This window comes from Lactuca sativa, chromosome 7 (assembly GCF_002870075.4).
Source record: "Lactuca sativa cultivar Salinas chromosome 7, Lsat_Salinas_v11, whole genome shotgun sequence".
NCBI lineage: Eukaryota > Viridiplantae > Streptophyta > Magnoliopsida > Asterales > Asteraceae > Lactuca > Lactuca sativa.
In genome coordinates, this window is record NC_056629.2 from 206,478,907 (window position 1) to 206,497,774 (window position 18,868).

At 39.6% G+C, this 18,868-nt stretch overlaps 1 pseudogene; it reads left to right on the forward strand.

Annotated features, from left to right (window-relative positions):
• The first annotated feature begins 271 nt into the window (after positions 1 to 271).
• LOC111921854 (ABC transporter F family member 4-like) lies at positions 272 to 1,872 on the forward strand (annotated as a pseudogene).
• Positions 1,873 to 18,868: the final 16,996 nt, after the last annotated feature.

Sequence of the window (18,868 nt, forward strand, 5' to 3'; positions counted from 1 at the left end):
AAGCTTAAACCTCACAAGTTCTTGCAAAAAGGGTTTAAGGACAAAATGAGGCTATGGAGGCTGTTTAGGGTTTGGTCCAAATGAGATAAGGTTGTCAAGAAATTAGGGTTTTAGTCATCTTCCACATATGCCCCACATACCTGCTCGTACGCCCAACGTACGAGCCTTAACCACTCGATTCACACACACGCGTACGATAAGCGTACCTAAATGTACGCCCAATGTACGAAATGATCCTTTTTGCCAAAAATGAAATACTTGAGGGTTAATAATGGAATACCTAGATTGGAGTGTTAAAAAAAAGTTGATGAAAAATGCATATGTGAAAATCTCTCATGGAAAGAGATACGGGTTAGTGGGACCCAACGGAAAGGGAAAGTTAACTCTCTTAAATCTTCTAGCTTGGAGAAAGATTCATGTTCCCAAGAACATAGACATTCTTTTAGTCGAACAAGAAATAGTTGGTGATGAAAAAACTGCCATTCAAGCTATAGTTGCAACAAATGATGAGTTGTTTAGCTAAGACAAGAATTCGCCACGTTGTTGGAATCACCTGAGTGCAAAAATGGAAGTGAAGTCGATGACGTCGGAGAAAAACTCGCTGATTTATATGAATAGTTACATATAATCGATTCAGATGCTACTGAAGCAAAAGCTTCCAAGATTCTTGTTGGGTTAAGGTTCACAAAAGATATGCAAATTCATGCCACAAGATCCTTCAGTGGTAGGTGGCGTATGAGTACCTCATTGGCTCATGCCCTTTTTGTGCAACCCACTTTGTTACTACTAGATGAACCCACAAACGATCTTGAGCTAAGAGTATTTCTTTGTCTGGAAGAATACTTATGCAAATGGAAGAAAACTTTAGTTGTTGTCTCACACAATAGAGACTTCTTAAACACTGTTTGTAACGAAATCATCCATCTTTGTGACTTAAAACTCCACATGTATTGTGGAAATTTCGCTGATTCTGATAGTGGGTAACGTCGCAAAGAAATGAATAAAAAATTTGAAACTTATGACAAACAAGTCAAAGCTGCTAAAAGATCTGGGAACCAAAAGCAACAAAAGAAAGTCAAAGAAAAGGTGAAGTTTGTACTCAAAGAAGCGGAAAAGAAATCAAAAGGGAAAGTAGATGAAAATGAAGAAATCCCAAAAGCCCGACAGAAATGGAAAGATTACACAGTCAAGTTTCATTTTCCCAAACCCAACAAGTTAACTCAACCATTGTTACAACTAAATGATGTTAGTTTTAGTTATCCAGAAAGAGACAAATTTCGATTATCTGATGAGGATGTTGGGATTGATATACGGACACATGTCACGATTGTAGGTGATTTGAATCCAAATGAAGGTGAAGTGAGGAGAAGTCAGAAGCTAAGAATCGGGAGATACTCGCAACATTTTGTTGATTTGTTGACCATGGGTGAAACCCCGGTTCAGTATCTACTCCAGTTACATCCGGAACAAGATGGGTTTAGCAAGCAAGAAGCGGTTCATGCTAAACTTGGTAAATTTGGGTTGCCAAGTCATAATCATCTGACACCAACTGCTAAATTGTCAGGGGGACAAAAATCACGTGTTGTTTTTACATCGATCTAGCTGTTGAAACCGCATATTTTGTTCCTTGATGAGCCTACAAATCATTTGGATATGCAGGGTATTCATGTGCTTGCGGATGCACTTGATGAGTTTAGTGGTGGGGTTGTTCTTGTGAGTCATGACTCGAGGTTAATTTTTAGGGTTTGTGATTATAAAGAGAAGAGTGAGATTTGGGTTGTGGATATTGGGATTGTGGACAAGTTTAAGGGGAGTTTTGAGGAGTATAAAGAGGAGCTTCAGAAGGAGAATAGAGTTGAGGTTGACAACTGATTAATGTGGTATGTATCTACATTCGTATATTGTATTACACAAGAACAAATCTTTTTGACTATTTTCATGTCTATATATATTCTTCTCTCATTGCCTTTTTAGTTGTAATTGCTTTTACTTGAATCTCTGATATTTGATGTTCATTTGCATGGAACTCGAAGACATCTTCATTATAAAAGGAGCATTTCTTTGGCGCACCATATGGTTATATACTGCACTTTCATATAGAGATTGTTTAGGACTCTATTAAATATGCATTTTTGAATGTTTTAAGTATTTGATTGTCTCTCTTTGCAAATTGGTTTTCGATAATACCTAATTGTTGCTTATGTTGAACATGTAACACCTCGACTCTCAGGTATAAGTTTTAAAACCTTATATATATGTTTATGGACCTACTCGATGATTTGGTTGCCCCAACTCGTCGTGTAGAGGCGGGTTAGACCACATGGATTATTGGACTTACTCGGAGAGTCGGAGGACCCTGATTCGACAAGTAGGAGCTGGAAAATGAAACCCTAATTTCTGGGGTTTTGCACCCTATTTAAAGGGTCATTAGTGTCACACCCCGGCCGTCGGCAGAAACACCGGGCGGTGTAACGTCATTTCTCGTATCATAGTTATCAACTTCCTGAAAACACATGCACTTAAAAATATATGCCAACATAAAGTTGGTGAGTTCACAGGTTTTGACTCCATATAAAAATAATACTTTTCTGAGTTCAAAAGTTTAGTTTTGAAAGTATCATTTTGACTCTCAAACATTTAGTATATATATCCTAGGTATAATGGTTTGTTTACCAAATAAGTATATACCTATAAGTCTTATATATTATAAATATAAATGTTTGTAATTCCGTACAAACTAAGTTGGTATGTATAAATCTTATTTCAATTCTATACGAGTTAAACCGCTACGTATAAATCTATTTCCACTCTATACGAGTAAAACTGCTACGTATCAATCAATTTGAATTCTATACGAGTAAAAACGCTACGTATAAATCTATTTCAATTCTATACGAGTAAAAATTGTCACACCCCAAAACCATGAATGGCGGAAACGTTCCGGGGCGGAGGACGTCATGTACAGTATCACAACATTGATTAGTAGTAAACAAGCAACAACATCATCCATTGCATTAATAATATAATTTCATACATGAGTGTTTTGTCAAGTTATATAGACACCAAAACATACATTTCAAAATAAAAGATTAGTCTTGAACGAACTCCATCTTCTCAAAAGCCTGGCACCTGTACCTGTCTATTGGTGACCTGAGAATACAAGTTATTTTGAAAGCGAGTATCAGCTTAAAGCTGGTGAGATCATAAGTATATTAATGTCTGTGTTTGTATGAAAGCATTTGTAAGATGTTTTGTAAAATGTTTGAACTCTCCTAGAAAACCCTATGTTTCCTACTAATTGTAGCCTTCTACCAAGGCATCTAGTGACTGTGCGTGTGTCTCTTGTTAGAGTGTGTGTTTTCCTAATTCTGACTATCATTAACCAAAAATATAGTTTTTACATTACCGTGCATCGTGTGAATATTCACGAAGTGAATGTAATGGGAAAATATTATAGTACCGTAGTATTTGTAATAAGTGACTACCGTTGTACTAACTACCTTAAAACAAAAGGTGCTCAAAGTAACATGTGATCGACCTGTATCCTGCTACTGACTCTAGTAAAACGACTATGTAAGACGCCGTAAGAAAAGACATTTGGCACCCGTAGACTTGCAAGTCCCACTGTAGCGAGCAGCAAGGTGTAGGATAGTCAATCCAGTATAGATCTATACGCTACGTTCCCCAATTAAGGAGATTTGGGATACAAAAACGGTCATGGCAGGAAGTGCCATGACCCGTCTAATGGTTCACATAACTACATGAATGTACATGAAATGAATGTGCTAGCTGAAAAGTGTACTCTTTCTCTGTCTAGCCTGTATGTACTGAAATGTTCTGCGTGTGCTACCTGTAATGTATGTTCTCTCTCTATCTAGCATGTATAGTAATGTACTGTGTGTACTAGTTGTAATGTATGTTCTCTCTATCTAGCATGTATAGTTATGTACCGACTCATGAATGAACTGACTCATTGTATGTTTCATTGTTCTAGTAATAGTATTAGTATCCTCCTGTGCTACCCTATGGTAACTTACTAGTGATGTAACTGGTACATATGAACATGGAAGTATACCCTTGCTACCCAAGGTATTGAATGGACTGGAAGAACCTTTATGACTATATATGTACACATGATATATAACTAATATTTAAACGACCTTCGGACAGATACCCGATACCTTACCAGACCACATCCCATCGGGGAAAAGTAAATAAAGCAAGCTGGCCTTCCTAATCCTTTTAAACATTGCTTATATAACTATACATACATAGGCATGCATTTGATAATAAGTATAACAAAGCTTAAGTAAATGTATTTGATAAGTATAAGAATTTGTAAAACAGTTTGAAGCAAAACAGTTTGATAAACAGTTTGAACAATAAGAGAATCACTGGTTTTGTTGTTATTAATCACATGTGATTCATGTAATAACTATAAGTATTCAACTTGTATTCCCCCCATAAAGCATTTAAAAACATTTAAACCATTGATTAAGGGGTATGAACTCACCAGTAGTGAGTGGTATGAATGCAGTAAGAGAATCTCTAAGTCTAATTGTGTTGCCCAACAGTCGTAATACTTTTGTACTGTCTTAGTGACATTGATTTTAGTATGAATGCTGGCACGTATACTTAATTAAATATTTTAAATATTTAAAGTATAAACTCCTGGTCAGAGTATTTTAATCCCAAATGTATTTATAGTTAGTATATCTTTTATGGGTTGATATACTCAATTCACTATAAACAATGATCTGATACCAATCTGTCACACCCCAAAACCTTGAACGGCGGAAACGTTCCGGGGCAGAGTACGTCATGTACAATATCACAACAATGAATAATAGTAAACAAGCAACAACATCATCCATTGCATTAATAATATAATTTCATACATGTGTGTTCTGTCAAGTTATATAGACACCAAAATATACATATCAAAATTAAAGATGAGTCTTGAACGAACTCCATCTTCTCAAAAGCCTGGCACCTGTACATGTCTATTGGTGACCTGAGAATACAAGTTATTTTGAAAGCGAGTATCAACTTAAAGCTGGTGAGATCATAAGTATATTAATGTCTGTGTTTGTAAGAAAGCATTTGTAAGATGTTTTGTACAATGTTTTGTAAAATGTTTGAACTCTCCTAGAAAACCCTATGTTTCCTACTAATTGTAGCCTTCTACCAAGGCATCTAATGTATGTGCGTGTGTCTCTTGTTAGAGTGTGTGTTTTCCCAATTCTGACTATCATTAACCAAAAATATAGTTTTTACATTACCGTGCATCGTGTGAATATTCACGAGGTGAATGTAATGGGAAAATATTATAGTACCGTAGTATTTGTAATAAGTGACTACCGTTGTACTAACTACCTTAAAACAAAAGGTGTTCAAAGTAACATGTGATCGACTTGTATCCTGCTACTGACTCTAGTAAAACGACTATGTAAGACGCCGTAAGAAATGACATTTGGCACCCATAGACTTGCAAGTCCCACTGTAGCGAGCAGCAAGGTGTAGGATAGTCAATCCAGTATAGATCTATACGCAAACTCATACATTCCCCAATTAAGGAGATTTAGGATACAAAAACGGTCATGGCAGGAAGTGCCATGACCCGTCTAATGGTTCACATAACTGCATGAATGTACATGAAATGAATGTGCTAGCTGAAAAGTGTACTCTTTCTCTGTCTAGCATGTATGTACTAAAATGTTTTGCGTGTGCTAGCTGTAATGTATGTTCTCTCTCTATCTAGCATGTCTAGTAATGTACTGTGTGTACTAGTTGTAATGTATGTTCTCTCTCTATCTAGCATGTATAGTAATGTACTGACTCATGAATGAATTGACTCATTATATGTTTCATTGTTCTAGTAATAGTATTTGTTGGGGTCGTGTTTTGTATAATATGTTGCGTCTATTGGGCTCATTAGCTAGTCCATTTTTGTATCTCCGGTATGGGCCTGTCCATCCGTGAATTTAGTAGGGTTGAATATAAATATAGGTGCTTGCATGCATCTTAGAAAAAACGATAGAATAGAACTATCAGAGCATTATTCAGAAGTTTATTATTATCGTTCTTCTAACCCTAAATTCTCTACAGCGGAAGTTCTTAGTTGAGCTCTGCTGAGGATTGTTTGATCTAATCATTCGACATATTTTGATCCACTCTTGTCTTATTTATTGTTTTGTGTTCATCGCAATACCTGTTACAAAGATCTAATCGATCTTCATGTTTGTTATTATATCCTATCAATTGGTATCAGAGCAGGAGGTTGTGTAACTCATACACATCTTTTCTGTGAAAAAGGTTGCGATTAGAGTTATTCCGCATTAACTAATATTTATTGAGCCGTCATCCCATAATTGACGTAACTCAACATTTATTCGTTTTGCCCTAATTTAATATATTACAAGTCTGATCTTTTAAACAGGTTATTCGATTTAGCATGGACGAGTCACAATCAAATCCCATTAACATCTCAAACAGCATTGGATCAACGACGAAGATTCTCATCCTTTACACCCAGGATTACGAAGTCTGGGCACATCACTTTGAAGATTATGTCATTGGATCTGAGGACAACAAATATGTTATTTGGGAAGCAATCGTGTCTGGACCATTCGCTCGTTCAGCAACATCAAGAATCATTAAAACTCAGAAAGAGTATAATGATCTGTTGAAAGATGTAAAAGATATTGCCCAAGATGAAAAAGATAAATTTCAGTGCAATATTAAAGCATTGAGACTAATCAGATTCGCTCTTCAATCTGATACTTTCAGTCTAGTGAGTTCGTGCAACACTGCTAAAGAAATATGGGATAGGCTGCGAGAGTTATATTCCACAGACGAAGATCTCGAGCATTCCATTCAAACCTTACTTTTGTCCAAGTTTGGTGAATTCAAGCAGAGTCCTGAAGAAACTGTAACTCAGACGTTCGATCGCTTCAATCATCTTCTTAGTAAGAGGATTAAACATGATATTGAAAGGAAGTTGATTGAACAAAATGTTATGTTTTTAAACGGTCTTAGATCTGAGTGGAGAGCGGTTGTGTCCACTGTTAAAGCACATGAGCAATTCAAATCTTACTCATTGGCAAATCTGGTAGGGATTTTGAAATCCCAAGAAAAGATTGTCTTGCAGGAGAAAAATGTAGTTTCAAGCTTGGGATCATTGGCCCTTCTGTCCAAAAGCAAAGGTTTGATGGAAGATGAAGACCTTAACTTAAAGGACTATGACCTTACCTCTGAAGACTATGCAATGATGGTGTCAAACCCGAAGAGGTTCATCAAGAAAAGATTTCCTACCAATAAGAACCGAAATTGGCAGGGAAGTTATAGTTCTGAAAAGGTCAGGGAAGAACCGAAGGCAGAAGAACCAAAGAAGGAACCGAAAGCTGAAGGAGATTCAGGTGTGAACTGCTACTATTGTGGAGGAAAGAACCACTATGCCAAAGATTGTGTCCTCAAGAAAATAGCAGAAAAGGATGAGGAGAAAGATGAAGAATCTGTGTTAATGAAAAAGCTGGAAGAGATCAAGAAAAAGAAAGCTGTCACTAACCCTTCAATGATTGCTTTAATTGTGCAGGGTTTGGTAGCAGATGATGAGTTCGGTGGCGTGGAGGTCTGGTCAACCGACTCTGAGGATGATGAAGTAAGGAAGCCATCTCATGGAAAGGCTTATGTTTTGAAAGATGAAGGAAGAGGTGGAAAGTGCTTGATGGTGTCGGATGTATCTCAAATGAGGGGATACAACACAGACAGTGGGAATGAAGACACAAAGGAGCGAGAGGACTTGTGCTTCACAGCAAAACCTCTCAGCGTGCAGTTTAACGAGCTTTATGAATTAATCAAGAAGGTACAATCCATTTTTGTTTCATTCAAAGTCCCCCAAACTTCATATGAAAAAGAATTAAAAAATGTAAATTCAAGAATCTCGCATCTAGACAACAGTTTAACTCAAACACGGGTCACCAATTCTAACCTAATTGACCAAATAAGCAGGGTGTCTTCAAAGAGTGAGGAACGGAGGACGTGGATCGAGCTGAAGGAGTCAGAGTTAATCAAATCCAAGGACGAAAATATTTATTTACAAAGAGACAATTTGAAACTTTTAAAACAGAGAAATGTCTTTTGTTTAATTGCTAAGCGTCTTTACACTAATATCACTCAACTTCATTTGAACTGTGAAATAGGGCAGAAAATTCATCGCATGATTTTGCCCTTCCTTGAGTTTAAGGAGGATGAAATCGACGCTGAAGCATATAATTGTGAAAGTGTAGTTTCGTCTGAGGATGTAAATCCGACATATATGTATGGTCTAGACAAAATCGAATCTTTCATAAAGTCCAAGGACCATAAGGACATGCTGAAAAATCTTTTGGATGAAAATGATAAACTAAAACTAAGGACCGAAACCATACAAAAGTTTGACTCATTGAATGCCAACTTGAGCTCAGAAAATAAAATTGATGTTGAAAATGCATCTAAGCTTAATGAGGACGATGATATGAGTGAAATTTCTGTAGAGGATGAAGTTGACTGTTCTGAGTTTGTCAAGAGCGAACCCAAAAACCACAAAAATCTTATTTCAGAAAATTCTGTAGAGTTTGCTCGTCTGTCCCAACAAAAGTCCCCGATCCTTGAAGAAAAGGCTGTCGTATACCAAAAGGTAAGAACGACTCCAAATCAGGTGTATAAGGTCACAGGTATAACCGAACATCAGACAGCCGAACTCACATCCATTGTAAACGAAGATAATGCTGATGGTTGTGATGAGTTCTTCTGGTCCACCCCTATCGACAATGCTGACAAAACCGTTGGTCTATCAGAAAGGACGTCATGGAAAACCAAAGGCAGATATGTGCCAGAGCCTTTGAACAAGCCTGATAGCTTCGACGTGCCAAGTACTAGTGGTACAAAAGATGTTCCTGAAGTAAAAGTAATTTCTTCAAAAGAAGTCACTCCTTCAAGTGAAACATCATCAGTTCAAAGTGAACCAGCTGACAGAAAGCAAAAACAAAAAGCGAATATCCATCGTCAGCCAAAGCAGGTGAAAAATCAAAAACAGCAAAGGAATCAGAGATACAAGAAGAATCTCTCTGAACGAAAACAGTTTTGGCAATCTCAAAACGCCCATTTCTCTTATCATGACAGAAATTCAAAGTCAGAGAAAAGTAATGTTAGATCGCAAGAAAGTAATAACAACCGAAGGGAGAGGTTCGGTTCTGAGGGTCATAACAACCGAAAGGATACGTTCGGTTCTAAAAATTATGATAACCGAAGGCAAAGGTTCGGTTCAGGAAACACAAGCTACCGAAAGCATAAGTTCGGTTCTGAGAGCAAAAGCAACCAAAGTTCTAGGTTCGGTACCACTAATGATCAAAAACAAAAGGGTCACTTAGAACCTCAAGTCAAGAAAACATCTCAGTCTAAATTCTCTCGTTCTACTTCTTCTAATTCTTCTAATTCCTCTCAACCACATTCTAAATTCAATTCTGTTCGCACTCAAAAACCTAAATCTTCAACAGATCTGAAAGGAAAATCGAAGGTTTCTTCAGTCGAAAAAAATCAAAATCATCCCAAAGTCCAAATACCTAAACCAGAATCCAAACCGAAATCAAAAAATCCCAATAAAATTGAGGTTTTCACCATTAAAAAGAAAGATGAAACTACGTTAATAAAAATAACATATATTGTTGACAGCACTCTTACTATTCTTGTTCCTGTGAAACGCTCACATGGACCCAAGAAACTTTGGGTTCCTAAATCTGCTTAATTTTTGCAGGTTATCAGTGACGAGCAGTTTGACGAAGAATGGTATATTGACAGTGGCTGCTCGCGTCACATGACAGGAAGGAAGGAAGAGCTGAGGGAATTTCAGTCTCTTTCAAACGGTGGAAATGTCAAGTTCGGGAACAACTCATTCGGCACAATAAAAGGCTATGGAATGATAACAAATGATGATTTTATGATTAGGAAGGTCGCATACGTTGAAGGACTACAACACAACCTCATCAGTGTATCTCAGCTTGTTGGAGGTACCAGTCTCAAGGTCTCATTCGATGATGAGGGTTCGGAAATAATTGAAGAGAAAACGAAAAGAGTAATTCTCAAATCGGAGCGCAAAGGCGAAATGTTTCCCCTAAACCTCAAACCCATCAAAGGGAATCCAGCTATCTGCCTGTTATCCAAAGCACAATCTGACGAAAGCTGGTTGTGGCACCGAAGGCTCTCTCATCTCAACTTTAAGGATATCAACAAACTTGTCACTGGAGGTCATGTTCGAGGTATTCCATTGCTCAAGTACAATCGAGAACATTTATGTGCTGCATGTGAAATGGGGAAGCAGAGTCATCAAAGTCACCCATCAATTGTAAACACTAAAGTTGTTGAACCGCTAGAGTTAATTCATGTTGATTTGTGTGGTCCATCATCTATCGAAAGCATTGGCGGTAGCAAGTATATTCTTGTCATTGTTGATGACTTTTCACGTTTTACATGGGTGTTCTTTCTGAAGCACAAATCTGAAGCGAATCTCAAGCTAAAGATGTTTATCAAGCAGGTTGAAGTACAGCTGAAGAAAGTCGTTCGCAACATTAGGAGCGACAATGGTCTGGAGTTCAAAAATAAAGAATTCAAAGAATTCCTGGCCGAAAAAGGAACCAGTCACAACTTCTCAGCTCGCTACACCCCTCAACAAAACGGGATTGTCGAAAGACGAAACCGATCTTTATGTGAGGCAGCTCGAACCATGCTAAGTTTTGCTTCTTTACCTTTATATTTTTGGGCTGATGCTATTGTTGCAGCATGTTTTACGCAGAACATGTCATATCTCAATAAGCGATTCACTCTCACTCCTTATGAGATCATCAACAACAGGAAGCCAAATGTCAAATTTTTCCATGTATTCGGCTCACGATGTTTCATCTTCAATTCTAAAGAACATCGTAACAAGTTCGATGTCAAAGCCGATGAAGGGATATTTCTGGGCTATTCTCTCACTTCTAAAGCCTACAGGGTATTAAACAAGCGCTCGAGGAAAATAGAAAAAACTTATTATGTGACTTTTGATGATAGCTATGTCAAAAAGCTAAAGGCCAAAGAAGACACAGTTCGAGAAATCTTTTCTCAAACAGGCCAAGTCACAGCCTCGATCGCAAACCTATTTGAGAAGTTTGTCGAGTTATTCGATGAACCAAAAAGAGTTACTCTCTCGGAAGCCAGTGCAACAGACAACAAAGTAGATCATCTGAAGCAACTCATCGAAGATGCTGCCAAGCAAATGAATGAAGGAGGATCAAGTTCTAACGAACCTCCACAGCACGATGCTTCAGTTGAGGGGGAGGACCCATCTTCATCATCACAGCCGAGCTCACATGTTGAGGGGGAGAACAGTTCTCAAGCTGCTCCCGAACGCACAGTAGTACCCGAAAGTGCTACAACACCCGAAGGTGCTACAACACCCGAAGGTGCTACAACACCCGAAGGTGCTACAATACCCGAAAGTGCTACAACACCCGAAGGTGCTACAACACACGAAAGTGCTACAACACCCGAAGGTGCATCAACACCTGAAAGCTCGACACCACCCGAAACCCCTGTAGCTCCGGAAAATCAAGACACACCTGAAACCTTATCTGTCGAGGGGGAGAATGTCGATATGCTTTATGACGATGACAGTCAATCTGGATAGAAGAGATGGTAAACGCTGAATTGGATCCATCTTATGATCCAAATTACCCTCCTCTTGTCAAATGGACCAGAGATCATCATGTTTCCCAGGTTGTCGGTAATGTCTCTGAAAAGGTCCTGAACCGATCACAACTAAAGGCAAAACAAACTTCCTTATTTTCAAAAGTAGAATTCTATATGTTTAACTACTTCGTCTCAAAAGTTGAACCAAAGACAGTTAACACTGCTCTTAATCATTCTGATTGGGTTCAAGCTATGCAAGATGAACTGAATGAATTCGAAAGGAATAAAGTTTGGCACCTCATTCCAACTCCTCAAGATGCCTCAGTTGTTGGTCTCAAATGGGTCTTCAGAAATAAGATGGACAAGGAAGGCAACGTGATATGAAACGAAGCCCGTCTGGTGGTGAAAGGATACTGTCAGGAGGAAGGAATCGACTATGAAGAAACTTTTGCTCCTGTAGCTAGGCTGGAATCCGTTAGAATATTTCTTGCCTATGCTGCACACAAAAACTTTGAGGTCTACCAAATGGATGTCAAGTGCGCATTTCTAAATGGAGAACTTGAAGAAACGGTGTACGTGGAGCAACCTCCTGGATTCGTCAATGAAAGGCACCCCAATCACTGTTACATTTTGGACAAAGTCGTATATGGACTAAAACAAGCTCCGAGGGCCTGGTATGAAACGCTAACCAAGTTTTTAAAGATGTCCAAATTCAAACAAGGTTTGGTTGACCCAACCTTCTTTCGTAAGAAGGAAGGTAACCACCTTATGATTGTTCAAATTTATGTCGATGATATCATCTTTGGCTCAACGAATCCTAGCTTAACGGTTGAATTCAGAAAGCTGATGGAGACTAAATTTGAAATGAGCTCAATGGGTCCAATTAACTTTTTCCTTGGTTTAAATATTAGACAGGGACCCGAAGGCATCTTTATTAATTAGGAAGATTACACGAAGACTCTCCTTGCAAAATTTGGCATGATGGGAGATTCAAAGGTTAAAGTTCCAATGGCGTTCGGCACCAAGCTCACTCCATCATTGGATAAGCCAGCAGTTGATATTACGCTATATCGCCAGATGATCGGTTCTCTGATGTATCTTACTGCTAGCAGGCCTGATATAATGTTCTTTGTTTGTTATTATGCTAGATTTCAGGCGAATCCACGTGAACCTCATATGCTTGCAGTGAAGAACATACTCTGTTATCTCAAGCGAACTACCTCTTTAGGCCTATGGTATCCATTCAACTCAGGCTTCTTCGTTCAAGCCTACTCAAATGCAGACCTTGGAGGTTGTGGACTAGACAGGAAAAGCACCACGGTAGGCTGCCAATTCCTTGACGGGAAGTTAGTTAGCTGGCAATCAAAGAAACAGACTTGTGTGTCTTTATCTACAGCTGAAGCATAATACATTGCAGCTGCCTCCTGTACTTCTCAAGTGATTTGGGTCCAAAGTCAACTCCAGGACTATGGACTCAATATGAAAAAGATCCCACTATATTGTGACTCTGAAAGTGCAATTAGGATCTGTCATAACCCAGTACAACACTCCAAGACTAAGCACATAGCACTGAGGTATCACTTCATTAAGGATCATGTGGAAGATGGGAACGTCGAAATTCATTTTGTTCGAACCACTGATCAACTGGCTGACATCTTCACCAAAGCTCTTCCTGAAGCTTCGTTCAACAAAATTCTACAAGGGCTAGGTATGATGGAATCGGAGTCAGTACCAAACATTACCTCTCAAACTCAAAAGTAAGAAGCGAAATAGACCGAACGTTCGGGTTCGGGTCTTGTACTAATGTACCGAAATGAACCGAACGCTCGGGTTCGGTTGAATAATCTGCTTTTCGCTCATCAATCAAAGGTAGTTTTCTTGGTTGTAGATCTTATGTATAATTGTTCCCAATGCATTTATCTTATTGTCAAAGTTATTCTCTTTTTAAAACCTATTTTCTTTGGCAACCGAAATATACCGAACGTTCGGGTTCGGTTCCAAAAATTTTCTCACCCGAAATAGACCGAACGCTCGGGTTCGGTTCCAAAGTTTTTCACAACCGAAATAAACCGAACGCTCGGGTTCAGTTCCAAATTTTTTTCTCTGTATTTTTTTTAGTCTTATTTTTTATTTCATCTTATTTTTTTATTATTATCAAAAATTCCAAAAATATTTTTTTATAAATTCAAAAACTCCAAAAATATTTCGTTCTTTATTTTTTTTTTTGGCTTTAATTTTATTTGTGTGTTCGTTTATGGGGAAATTGTTGAATTAGCTAAGTGTCCCTAGAAGCATGTTGTTGTATGTGTCCAAAGCCTCACCTGATTCTGAATAATAGCCTTAATGACTTGGTATACACAAACTGTGTCTTCCCAATTAGGCTATCATATTTATTCTAATCATGAGCTACCTAAGTCTCTTCTCACATGAGATAAGAGTTTGCTGCTTGGTCCTATTTTTCACAGCAGAGGTACTTTGATTTCTTACACCATCTAAATTGCATTTCTCCATCACATTCGTTTCACAAACGTAACCCTTGCGATTCTCAGAAATTACCACTGAGGTTTATGGTTACACAATTACTGTGTTCATGATCTTAGTTTCGTGCCACTACGTTCTAAGTGAAACCCAAAATTCAATACCCAATACGAATTGACGGTGAACAATTAATTTGCTCTAGTTTTCACTAATGCATTGACGGACGTACCTCCATGAAATCTCAAATTTTTCTTTTTGTGTGATTCCTATGAAATTGTTAACACCAATAACATTTCTTCCCTTGGGATCCAGTTTTAAATTTTTGTTGAGATTTTATACATATTTCCTAGCCAAATTAAATTATCTCCAACCTACTTGTTCAATAGACTACACTGGTCTCACAAGTACTTCGGTTGCTTTCTATCTTATATCAAGATTAGGAAGTTTTAATCGAAGCGAAAGCCACCCTAATAAGCCTAGTTAAAAGAAGCCTTTCAACACTTCTTAATAAGTGTTTGATCGTTATTCAACGGGAAACCACACAAACACTTTAAGGTCTCTCTTGACTTTGAAGGAAGAGATTCGTGTCCGGGATCATTTGTTTCGTGTCTTTATTGACATCACATATTTTCCCAAAAATATTGCTTTATTTATTTTCTTTTACACCCTAAGCACGAAAATCTTTGATTTTCCTAAATTCAGGTTCTATTCATTACAAGGCGTTTTACTTGGATTGGCGGTTGATTAAAGGCTGTGGTTGATTTTAATCCACGTGGGAGCATTTTTCAAAAGATGTTGTTACAATTTAAAGGGATAAGATGATGACATGCTGACTCAGGCGGGAGTCTAATCGATTTGATTTCAAACGGCGCTAAAAGGGAAAGCGTGCGAGTAGGAACCGTTTCATCTCCAAACGGCGCAAGAGGGGCGTGTGTGAATCTGAACCGTCTCGTCTCCAAACGGCGCCTGATGGGAAGGTGTGTTATTAGGGACCTGACATTCTCTCTCATGCGTGATCATCGGCAACCCCAACTGTCACGCATCAGTCAACTCCGAAAAACCCTTCGATTTTCAATCGAAGATTTGGGCAGATCTTTCTCTCTCCTTAACCCCCAGTATAAAAGGCAACATATTCCTTCGTTTACTTCTTTACTGCAATTAAAATTCCCAGAGAGCAAAAATTCCTTAATCCTTCCCTGTTCATCATCTTCTCCACTTTCTTCAAGCAATGGCAGATTCATTTTCCGTTCACGCAACATCCCATATTTTGCCCATTCGCCCATAACAAAGCCTAATCATCGATTTAACCCCTCATGCTTACGACACCTTCATGTTCCCTATCATCGAGTGTCTGAAGTTTCCTCCGATCGCTCCTGCACTTACCAGGGCTGAAACTGTTCTGATGGAGTTCTTCTCATAGATCTTTGCGACCGCTTAGTACGACAAGGTCGTTGACAGAATCTTTTTTGATGTCTTTGAGCAGAAGGCGTCAATTTCAAGGCAAAGGTTTTGCTCACTTTTAGGGTTTGAACCTGATTCTTCGAAGGTTAACCCTGAAACGATTCCAATAGGTCACTTGTTCAACATGTTCTATAACATGGGTTATACGGAGATGCTTTCTACGGTCACGAAGTTCAAGAAGTCGTGCCTACCTCCACAGTGGAATGGGATGTTTATTGTTCTATTCAAGGGGTTATCCGAGAGAAGTGCTGGATCTGATGGTGCCAGCCGTCTATTTCTCTCCATAATGTATATTATCTACAATGGCATCAACATGGATTATGGGTCTGTTCTATGGCAACAACTCATCCAGAGTCTCTCCTCTACCTCTAGACATTCAGAGATTTCGTATGCTAGGTTCTGGACTCTTATCACGAAATGGGTGATGGACAAGTACCACGTCCCCATTGTCGCTGGTGCTCCAATGTCTTCGATTGGTACCTTCCATACCACGAAGATCATTGTGTCAGACGCTTCAAAGTTTCCGTTCAACGGGTCTATTCCGGAAACCATGTATGGGGATGTTCCTGATGACATCCGGATTATCCAGACGTATAAAGGGTTCAAGCGTTCTGGTCCGAGGGATCTTACTCCAGAGATGTTGAAGTCAATACATGACGCCGACAAGCCTGCTCCAAGAGGAAAAAAGGCTGATAAGGGGAAACAGGTGGCAAAAGGACCAAAAGGCCCATCTCCAAAGAAGAGGAAACCCACCAAGCCTGCTCAGTCTCCACAGCAGAAGAGAAGAAAAACTCAGCCGAAGCGAAAGCTGATTATCGCTTCCTCCTCAAGCGAGTCTGAGGGTGAGAGTTCAGATTCTGATGACTCTCCACGTGGCGACACTCCACCCAGATCTCCTACCCCAGAAATTCATGCATCTACTTCTCCAATTTCCTCTCCACCTAAAACCATTCCTATTTCTATTCCCCCCATAACTTCCACTACTTCAATACCACCCACTTCCATCCCAATACCAACACCAATATTCACCGACGCAACCACAACATCCACTGCAGATATTAGAGCCAACGTATTTGATACGGGGGTTCATACTGATGCAGCCGAAACCACTCCAGCACCCGAAACTACAAAAGCACCCGAACCTACACCAACACCCGAAACAACCCAACCCGAACCTACCTATACTACTACACCACCACCTTCTCCTAGTCATGCTTCAGAGGGAGAAGAACCACTCCTTAGCGGGGAGGATATGACGTTTGACTCGGTCTACTATAGTCCATTTCAAGTACAGAGTGATGACGATGACGACGCTCCTGTCACAAAAATACATCTCAAGGAGCTCCATGACAAGGTTGACTTGCTCATCGCCTCCTCTTCCACTTCTCAGTCATCCCTTTCTGAAGATGCAATTCAGAATATTGTTGACGCCTTCTCTAAAGCTCAGCAAGATTCCATTGCTTCTACAACCTCCGCCATAGATGCCTCAACAAAAGCCTATCAGGCAGCGACCAAAAAAGTCGATAAACTTTTTTCTGATGCCTCTTCCCTGTTAAAGTCTTTACAGGAGAGTGCAAATGCCGCCAAGACTACGCTGGCACCGATTTTCCATCAGCTAGCAACATCATTCGCAACTGAGTTGAAGTCATTCGCTTCTTTTCGTCAAATGCTTTCAGACGACAACTCAACCTTTCGCACAACCATTGACGAGCGTCTCTCGAAGCTACAAGAAGATTTGGCTGCCGAGAACTCTCTTATGGATGTTCTTGCCAGGAAGACCACTGCTCTAAAGGTCAAGAGCGTTCAACTCTCCAACTCTCAACAGGAGATTGACTATCTTCAGTCCGAAAGGGAGGTGATAAAGTCGTGTGTTTCGGATGTCCACTCTGCCATCTCTAACATCCTCGAAGCACATGATCCTATTCTTAACTATACTGTGAGGCGTGACCTTGCAGAGCATCTCGCTCCCGCCCTTGCCCTGCTCAGCAAACTCGAAGGGCTACTTGATTTCGTGTCCATTCCGAAACAAGGGGGAGAGAAGGAATCAATGTCTCAACCATCTCCTACCTCAAAGGCAACTCACACAACCGAACCTCCTCCAGTAGGCCAAGCCTCTGGTTCTGGTGTGAAAGACAAAGGCAAAAAGATTGCTGAGGAGGATGAAGATGAAGATAAAGAGACAATCGATGAATTATTGAAGCAAAAAAGTCGAAACGATGAGGCTAATATCAGTGCTCGTGTGGCTAGAGAGGCTGAAGAAGCAGAACGAAAACAGAAGGAATCCCACGACCTTCTTGAGAGTAAGAAAACTCTTTTTCCTGCCTGGACTCTCGAGAGGATGATAAAAGAAGTCATTGACACACCGAGTATCTTGTGGCTAGAACCTGTAATCTCTCTTGATTGTTCCAACACTGTCGACTCACAGTTCGACATGCCACTGACCCGAAAGGCGTTCATCTTTGATGCCTTCTCCAACATTGCAGAGTTCCCTCATCCTTATCCACAGGTTGATCGGGACTTAATCAATTTTTATCTGAAGGCTGCTCAACCTCAGTATCAGACTTGGAGCGCTCAGAAAATTGTCAACGTTCGGGTTTTGAAGCCGTATAGTGAAGGGAACTTCATCAACATTCGGTTCAAGGTACTTCGGGGATCTGCCAAAACCGAACATGCTATTTCCCTTGCAGATCTTCCCAACCTTAATCCCCATGATTGGATTATCTTGCACAACATCTTACTCACCAACGAATCTGAATACGGTCCGATCATCGACCATTTCAAGAGGATGCTCGTGTGCTACATCATGGAAGTTGCACTGATGGATCAGGAGATTGCAAGTGTATTTAAGAAGAAACCAACAATATCTCCTGTTGGCTCTGCCAGTGATCACAACCAAATGCAGATGCGTAAAATTGACTCAAGAAGGAATTTGGTCATGTTCACCAGGAACGAAGGACAGAAATGTCTTTTCGCCTTGGCTGACAAACACCTCTACACCACTGCTTGTTTAGAGCAAGTTTTGGGGATCATCCACAGATGCAAGTAGAACACAGCGGATGATGTCAAGTACTTCGATGACATGATTCAATGGTACATTCGGTTTAGACAGACTATTCTCGCGCTAATCTCTCATCTGTTTGATACTACGAAGAAAGTTCCCGCTGCTGGCCCAAGCAAGAAGAAGAAGTAGTCTCGCTCCAATTTGACGCAAAGGGGGAGATTGTTG